Raw genomic sequence first — 9604 nt, 5'->3', positions numbered from 1 at the left:
GTAGAAAGTTGTTGACCCAAGCGTCCTCCGAAAAAATATGCCTCAAAACTTTACAATATCACCACAGCAATGTAAGATACCAAGTTCTTATTTGTTTATTTGTCTGTTCATTCGGAAAGATAGAGAAGCATTTTTAATTTCCAAAGGGAAAGACTCTTAAACCCTATGGAATGAAAGGAGGCGGTGAAACTTAATTTGTCTACTGTAAATCTCAATTTTAATAATGGTTTCTGTACACGTTTCTGCTTTCTTTGTTTATGAACCAATCAAATCTCAACTTTTCATTTGTATCATCTTTAAATATTGTAACCGTTTATTTCCCATTTACACTTACCTTTTTGCCACCCCTGAAGGAGGTTAGTATTATCTAAGCGAAAAATTGGGTAATACAATTATTTTAGCTGTCCGATCAGCCTTGCATTTGATTTTACGTTAAATATAATAATGACGCATACTACTGAAATATCTTGTTAAAGCTTTTTGAAAATGTATAAAGTTCAACAATAAAAAAAAGAAAAATTTACTCGTCAAGGTAACTAAGCCTCAGCGAATATGGTGTTTGTGTAACAGTAATTGTTATTCAACTGCACTTAGTACTGTTCGACGAACGCACGAAACGACTTTAAATATATGACATAATATTTGTACAGTCTTGAGCCCGCCAGGCAGGTCAAAATACAGCGCAATTCGAAAAAAATGTAGAAACTGACTATACGCCCAAACGTGTACTGAGATAAATATAGATAAATAGATAGTTAGATAGATAGTTTATTGATAAAATACTTGGCAGCTCGAAAGCTGAATTGCGTATTTACGTAAACACAAAACTAGATATGCGAGTATCAGAATAGGCAAGAGTCTAAAATACGAAATGTATAATTATAAACATAACACTTAAGTTGTTTTAGTGCCACTGCTTTTCGGTTGCTTTTTCCTTCCTTTAATTATTTTCAGTTTTTCCAAAATTTCAAATTTCCAAACAAAACGTTATTTTTATGCTATTTGTGCGGAGATGAATTTTTAAGATTACGTTTTTGTCGATTCTGACGGAGTAAAAAGTTAACACATCAAGAAAACTTCTTTTTAGCGGAGTGATTTTTATTGTCCTCATAAATTAGCCATTTAAGTAATCTCAAGTCTTATTTGTTTAAATCAAGGAGTCCGAATTTCGGACCAAAATAATTCACTTTAATTCCAGGGGTCCGAAATTTCGGACCCTTGGTTCAACTAAATCCGCAGAAAATGCGTTTTTAAAAACAATTCACTTCAAGTCTAGGGGTCCGAAATTCGGATCCTTGGTTCCACTAAATCCGCAGAAAATGCGTTTTTAAAAACAATTCACTTTAAGTCTAGGGGTCCGAAATTCGGACCCTTGGTTCAATAAATACTTTAAAAAATCTACTGTAAACATTAAAAACAAAACGCCGCAACTCCGAAGATAGGACAATTGCCTTAAGCGAAACCTCAAATCTCTCATAAATGACTTGTGCTTACGATAAAAAGTGAGGTCAGTGCTATCCGTCAACAAAATTGCAAGGTTACTTGTCACACTATTTAATCTAAGTAGTGATCTCATCGAAGGAGAATTATGGATGACATTTATAGAGGACACTGTTTGGTGATGGCCTATTCTACTATAAGATAAATGTACAGTGACTTAATTTATAAAGGTAAATTCTGAACAAAGGAGACATGTCATTATTACTGAGAATGTCAACTTATTTTCTCCGACCTCTAAACAGCTGCTCTAAACTATCTACATCAGTTGAAACATTTTCTTCCATTCAGACTTGTCTTTGACGGATGACAACAGCGGGTGTCTTATTTTAAACCACCTTCTCTGCATGTTAGTGCACTGGAACGTATTTCCCTCCATTCTGTAAAGAAAGAAAAAGAGAAAGAACGTATTAAAAGCTTTATTCCAAAGTTAAATGTAACATGGACGAAGGAATAACAGGCATAAAACTGCTAAATGTCCAGCCGAGTCTAGGCTCCGGTGGCTCCGGTATAAATACATGCAAGTATTTTGAATCTATTTGAAGCTGTTTAAAGTATAGCAAACACACCTGAACACTCTTTTCAACTTGAAACGTTATACATACCAGAAGAAACGTAGCCATTTCTCCCGTTCGTAACGGACTTGAATCTTTAACGCTGCTATCACTAGTCTATCAGTATGATATTGTCCATCCCAGCACCTACATGACGGCTCCATGCACTGTCCATGCTCCTTCCCAAATCTGGCCGTCTAAATTCAAATAATCTCTGTCTTTCGCTTTCACTTTTTCGTTGAATTCCATGCTATTGGAAACTCCAAATTGTGTTACTTGAGTTGATGAGAATGCGGGTCAAAGCGTAACGACCACGCTACAAAAGTAAATGAATGGCCTTTGTAATAGCAACGATCTGACCGCTAAAAATGACCACAATGTAACGTTAACAGGAGGTTCTTTGTATCAGTATTTGAGTCACACAAGGTTCTGTGACATTTTGTTTTCCCCCTTAGTTTTGAAATAAAAGGGCCATAGCCGTGTCTTACTGGCAAAAAGCACTAGACCTAGTAAAGTGAAATAACTGGTGGGCCCAAATATCTTTTTTGAGACAATTTGAAGAGTTTGTGTGCAAACTACGTGACTCTAAATAGATCACGTGCCATGACGCACAACCGGATTCTTGACAGGAACTAGGACAACTAGAACTAACAAGAATAAGTTGAAAAATTGCGTTCCTCAAAAATAGGAAAAACTAAGATATACTTTTAGTCTTGAAATTACACCAAAAACGTGAGATAACGTTACTTTTTAAGACACGGAATGAACATTACGATATTTTACGACAAAATTATAGCTTTGGTCAGAATAATTCCGAAGAAAAGGTCTAAAATATATTTTCTCGCGGAATTTTCGATTCTGGAAAAAACTGAAAATCGTTTGGAAAGCGTTAGTATAGGACACCATGGCGGCCAAAGCTGACATATTTGTGGTTCTCTTTTCTCCCTTGTACCTCGTGCAAGTCTTCTTTTGTTCTTCTGTAAAATGAATAATTTACTCTTACTTTGACAAAAGGCGTTATTTTTTCTACTCATTAAATGCTACTTACATTGACAGTTGGCAAAAGAAGCGAGAAAATGTACTTCAGTAGACTGTACTACCTTCAGGGTATCAAAACGTTTGGGAAGTTGAGTCGTTTTCTCTGTATGGAATTGGACTGTTCGAGCCGATTAACAACAAAGCAAAACGATTTGTTGGTTTTTATTGAAAAATTGGGGATCCACAAAAAGGTTAGACCCACATTCACAGTTTGCATGAAAGTTGGTCTTAAACGGAGATTTCAAGATACCTCTCATCAGACTGACTCGAATTCAAGAAAGGTTTCGCACTGAGACTTAACAACACATATATTCCATTGAATGGAATAGGTATAGTATTATTAGTATAGGTAATCACATGAGGCCGAGTACTATTAAGGATCACAGTGGGGCCAAACCACCCCTGAAATGGATCGTTTAGATCAATTTTGCTTCTTTTTCGTATTTCGTTTCCAAACTTGGCAAAAAACCTAAGGTGGTCGTCCAATTTATTTTTAGTATGAGAATGTCAAAAATGGTCAAATTGTGACGTCATAATGGATGACGTCACAAAACGAGTTAACTGAAAATTTCAAATTTAGTATAAAATGTCATGCCATCTGAAAGAACTTGGCAAGAGGTGTAAAATGCTGAAAACCGTACCTCGCTACGACAAACGTATCTTGAGTTATGGCAGTTTAAAGACATTTAAAGTGTCCCCCCCGGAACCATACTTTACTTCTAAAAACAACCCTGTCGATTTTTTTTTTACAGTTTTTTTCCATGCAAGCTAATAATCTGGTAAAATGGACTTCTTGTTGTTCCAAAAAATCGTATCATTTTAGATTTTAAGTTTTTGGCTTGAAAACGATAATATTAGCAAGTGCATAATTGATCACGTGACACTTAATGACGTCACAAAACTGGTTTGGTTGCTCTAGCTCTGGCAAAAATAAATTTTTCCCAGTTTTTCTTTTTAATTTAGCTTCTGTCATTTAAGACATCTTATCTGCAACTTAAATGGCGTCGTAGACGCAACAAAGCAACACTCAATTTCAAACATATTACACAAGGGGGGCCCCTATTTTGAGACTGTGAAATTTTCAAAATATAAAATGCCATATCTCAGCCATTATTTGTCACATCGACAAACTGTTTACAGCATTCAACTCCTCTTTACGTGTTCTTTCTAACACACTAGAATGAATTTAAAAATTCTAAAATTTTATTTTAGCGATTAATATGACGTCACCAATTATGACGTCATAATTTAACATTTAGCATCAATATTCACGTCAAATTGTTTGGCACAAAGTTCCACTTTAAATTACCAAGTTTGGTAAGGAAATGATGAGAATAAACAAAATTATCGACAATTAACCAAAAACCCCACGTTTTAATGATCCGTTTAGGGGGTGGTCTGGCCCCACTGTGGATTAATTGCACGAGTATTTTCAAAATTTTCGAAAATTGCCCGAGTCGCGAAGCGACGAGGGCAATTTGGAAAATTTTGAAAACACAAGTGCAATTAATCCTTAATAGTACGAGGTCTCATGGGATTACTTGTTTATCAATAAAGGGCAAAATTTATACGAAGGAAAATCACGCGCGCAGTCTATTTTTATCTGGGAAGCCTGTTTAGCGCTACGGCAAATCATCAATCAAATTGAACTGACCAATCGATTCAATGAAATTTTATTCTCCAAAACTGTGTCGTGATACACTGCCAAAAGTCTAGAAAACAAAGCTCATTTCAACAGAGCGTTTCTGCCAACAGAAAAACAACAAAGTGCTTTTAACTGAACAAAACACAGTTTAATCTGAGTCCGAATCCTGAAGCATGATTCTCTTGTAAGCCCGCTTGCTCTGGCTAAGACTGGATTGCAAAGAATGGTTTCCTGCGACGTTGAGCGTTACATTGCAATGGCTGAAATTGTAGACATGGCTGGAAGCTGACCTGGACTGAGTTTGAACTGATGGCAATGCATGGAGAACTTGTCTTAAAGTGGAAGCAGGCTTGGCATTGTCGATGATGTTGGACATGATTTTCTGCTCGTTTTCATCACCGGGGTCGTAGTCATCTAGGCCTTGCTCGATGTTGTGACCCGTTATGTTTTTGATCTCGCATTTTGGAATACCGGAGCTTTTCAATTTCTTCACAACGGTCTTCTTGCACTGTGGTTGGTAAGCTTTTTTTCGGGGCAGACATCTTTTAACGGTGAGTCCTCTTTCATTGTTTTCACTATGTTATTGATTGTATTCTTACCCATCGGTGTTTTCTTGTACCACACGGCGCTGGTTTGAGACTTGTCGATAACAGCCAGGTAAAATGGCCCTGTTTTCTTCATTTCTTCTGGACGTTTTTCCAGGTATTGTTTAAACAGAGCAACGGGGCACCTCTTCTCGCCTGTGGCGAACATCTTGGGAGTAGCTAGCCGAGGTTTCACTGGGAGACCACCTTGTCTAGTCTTTGTAGGCCCTTCGGAAAAGGTGATGAACTCAACGCCATCGTCATCCTTTTCGATGGAGAAATCTTCGACCATCATGTCGTGGTGCTCTTGTCGACCACGTAAACCAAAATGCATTGTTAGCAGCCACCACATTGTGTTTATCAAAGAGCGAGGGGTTTGGTTGCCTAACTGGCCGTTTTGCCATAGTATCTCCTCTTCTTCCTTCGTCAGGCTTTTTGCTTTGTTGGGTCGTTTTCCCATCCCTTGTTCGCGCAGCTTTCTCGCCTTCCCTTCCAACACTTTTCTCGAAGACAGGAACTCTGTATCCCTCAGGATAGACTTTGGATAATTTTGGCTCCTTAAATGTCGATCTAAAGCCGCCTGCATCACCTTTAGCGAGTCTGGCTCGTATTTTTGGCCGTTTTCTTTTCTCAGCTCAGCGTAGAATTGCGACAGTGCTTCGTTCAATTCTGGTATTTCGTAGCTTTCTAGCTGTTCCTCCTTTCCCCTAGTTTTCGCCCACTTTTCAAAAATTCCTTTCCAATAGCCTGTGCTTCGTTTTGTGTTTTTGTTTTCACTTTCGCATTTCAAAAGTTCAATTAATTCGTCGTCCGCTTCAATAAAACGACAAGCCATTGTTGCAACAAAAACTTGGCAACAAATTTCAAGATAACGAACGGTTGCTATGCAACAGATTAACCAATCATTAACAGGTAATCATGTCCTCTCTTGATTACTAAAAATGCCCTCTCTCTCAACCAATCAGCGCTCAGTAATTTTGCCCTTTATTGATAAAGACGGAAACATGAATAATTGTCTGATATTTGAGGCGGGTTGTTACGGTGATAGAAAAGTATTAAGAAATAAAGAGCCCCACACTTTTTCACTGCACATTGGCATTTACCAGCAACAAACATTTCATGTTTCTATTATTACAGCAGCAGCTCAAGGCAAACGACTTTAATTAAAGGAGACTACACCCTTGTAGTAATTCAAAATCTGAATGGTGATTCTATGGAGAGAAAACAGGCTTTAGCTTCATTTGAGGCCTTTATTCATAATAGTGAGTTATAAAGAAAGGTTAAAATTTTGCTTTATTCTTACTTGGAAAAAGGTCGTCAGCTATTTTGTAATATACCCCTACCTGGCCAAGTACGCTCTGCAAAAGTTCCCGTTTATTTTCCGTCTGTAATCTGTGTTCTGCGCCTTTCTGACACTTAGGTTTGTCTGACCTCCAGGGCATGTTTTGGGTTGACTTGTTTCTTTTTTTACATCAAGTTGTATTTCTTGGCTTACAGTAACCTTTGTGGGAAATATATCTGAATTAGCCTTATTTGGAAGTGCTTTACAACCAATTGTGCTGGACAGAGACAGCGGAAGTTGACACATTTATCATTCCGACCAACGCCATAACAAATTACATCCACCTTCCACAGCTTTACAAACAGGGCACACGGACTCCAGGATGATACGCAATTGGATTCATCTAAATGATCACCAGCTGGATGATACAACTTTACTATGGTTCGACACGTTTCATTTGACAGGCTCCATTTTGCTATTTGAAATTCAAACTATAAATATTTTGCATAGCATATTAAAGAAGAAAGATGAAGAAAAGACTCGAAGAACCCTGTACGGACCCATTAGTCAGTAGCAGCTGTCCTTCCAAACACTTCTTCTTGATGAGAGATTTTTTTGGTTTTTTGTACATTAATCACGGTCACTGTTATCACAGCTTTCGACTCCAGACAACGATTGACGACTTTGTAGAATTCTTCATAGAAGGAGCAAAATCGAAATTTGTTTTAAGACTTATTTCTCAGAACTCTTCTTAAAGGCAGCAAAGGTTGACCAGAAATTTGTATTAGCTGTGAAAACCCTTCACGATGACCAAGAAGAAGGAGTGGTCTATGCCTAGGATTGCGCCATAGCAGTGGCGAAGAAGAGTTGGACGATTTTTCTTGGCCCAGTTTTTGTTTCAAGACGGACTGTTTGGGTAGCACTTTTGGTGAGCCGCCCCTGCCATTGCCAGATTCAGCGGTAGAAACTTGCACTTCGCCTTCCCCGGTGTAATTTCCAACGCCACCTAGTTCAAACAAACCCAACGAGAACATCAGTATTATCTGCTGGGTTAACAGTCGCTCCGGCTCACCCTGAACTAGTACTCGCACATTTAAGAGGGCTGGATCGTATAAAAAGGGACTATAATTAACGGTAGGAGTTGTTGTGACAACGAGTCCTCTCCGAATACAATGTCGGAATCTTCTACCTTCACTGGCCGGCTCTATTTTAGCACTCTCGCGTCCTAAAATATCGAGGACTGCCTTATCTAGCTCAGTGAGCTCTCTACTCCCCGCTGCACTAGTCTTTTTTGATTCACTCACTTTCTTGAGTGTAGAGCGACGAATAGTGGCCCATAGAACGTCCCTGAGAGTTTTGGCGCAATCTATGTTCGCGCCAACGCCGTTCAACTGAGTGCGAATCGTTTCCCACGCGTCTTGTTTTACCTTCTTCGTCACTGTCGACGGAAATGGCGCTAAAACTATCATTTTGGGGTCCCACACAAGCTGGGCTAAAAGTAACGTTTGCTGCTTGGATAACATGCTCAACAATGGTCTCAAGAATATAAAACTGAAAACGAAGGAAAAAGAACCGCATAAATATTGAAGGGATAGAAGAGATATTTAAATTTTGCTTTTGGAAAAAGACATGTATTTAAACGGAGGATACAATTGTAAGGCTACAGTTGTAATTTACACTTGTATCCCGACTCGAAATACGCGTGTAAATTCCAGTGTGGAAAATTATTTTATTGAATCCTCGTATTTACAAGTCGGACTTTACACGTGTAAATTACACGTTTAAAAACTATAAGTGTAATTTTTTTATTGAATTGACCCCAGAACTGTAAATTTTATGGTTAGGATAGGATAGGGACTTTATTTTACGTGGCACTCCACTTAGCTAAAAGCTACTTTACAGGAAGCCCACAAATAAACAGATAAAATTACAAAAACAAAAAGAAAGATAAAAATTAGCTAACAATCTAAAATCTAAAAAATTAACAAAACTAAAATATCTAGGAAATCTGATCATTCATGTATCAATACATGTGTAATTACAAATTAAAATTTACAATTTAAAAAGCTGACCACGATAATAACAATTTTAAAATGCTGCATGACGAATATTTCTTAAAAATTCCCTTGTGCCGGCCATGGCGCGAATCGAGTCCGGCAGCGCATTCCATATCTTTGCAGCGAAGTACCGAAAAGGTACTTCTAACTTCTTGGTGCTTCTTTCTTTGGGCAATGAGAGCATGTTTGTGCCCCTTAAGTTGTATTTTGTGTCCTTTACTTTGAGAAAGTTTGCAATGGGGGTCGGTGCCCTCTCCTGGAAGCAACTACCTGGAAGCAACAACCTGTTCATGCTTGGTTCATTTAGTTCACACTATTTACAAAAAAAATTTAATTTGCCACTTGCTGTATTAATGAGACCTTCAAAAACTATTTGAAGCCGTTTTAAGTGAGTCATTCGTTCACAAAGGCAAAAAACTCCCAACTCCGTTTTGGGGCCCAGAGCCAAGAAAAACACACGCATGAACGCCGCCGGCTAAACCAGAAAGAAAAATCTCCAATCTTTGTGTCCATGGGAAGGGTTGTTGAAGGTTCGAATTGATCAGCCCATAAAGGCTGCGCTTGATGTCGCGCGATCAGTTCATTGTCAGGCAACTTACTCCTCCTCGCTTGTACCTACGCGTCGTTGAGATAATTGATTTTTTCCAGAGTTTATTTTTCATGAACAGTCAATCCCAGATGGATGGATTTGTTACCATTAAAACTAATTTGATCTCAAGAAATACCGAATAACTTGGAATTTAAACGAAGGGAACTGATGCTCGAACTGCCAGAAAAACAAAAAGCAATCATCTACGACCACCTCAATCTCGTACCCAGGGTCTTCAGGCTTTTTGGTCAGCGGGGCAACGCTGGCGACTAACCGCTGGCCAAAGAGCCTGAGGACTCTGGGTACGAGATTGCGACCACCTATGTCTCACTTTTAAACCCCAACTGAAATAGAACAA

The 9604-nt window shown here is 38.5% G+C and overlaps 1 pseudogene; it reads right to left on the bottom strand.

Annotated features, from left to right (window-relative positions):
- Positions 1-4506: 4506 nt before the first annotated feature.
- LOC146461828 (uncharacterized protein KIAA1958-like) lies at positions 4507-6288 on the bottom strand (annotated as a pseudogene).
- Positions 6289-9604: the final 3316 nt, after the last annotated feature.

This window comes from Pavona decussata, unplaced genomic scaffold (genome assembly GCF_977016875.1).
Source record: "Pavona decussata unplaced genomic scaffold, jaPavDecu1.1 SCAFFOLD_194, whole genome shotgun sequence".
Lineage (NCBI taxonomy): Eukaryota > Metazoa > Cnidaria > Anthozoa > Scleractinia > Agariciidae > Pavona > Pavona decussata.
The sequence above is the reverse complement of the archived record's forward strand: the minus strand, read 5'-3'. Positions and strand labels throughout refer to the sequence as shown.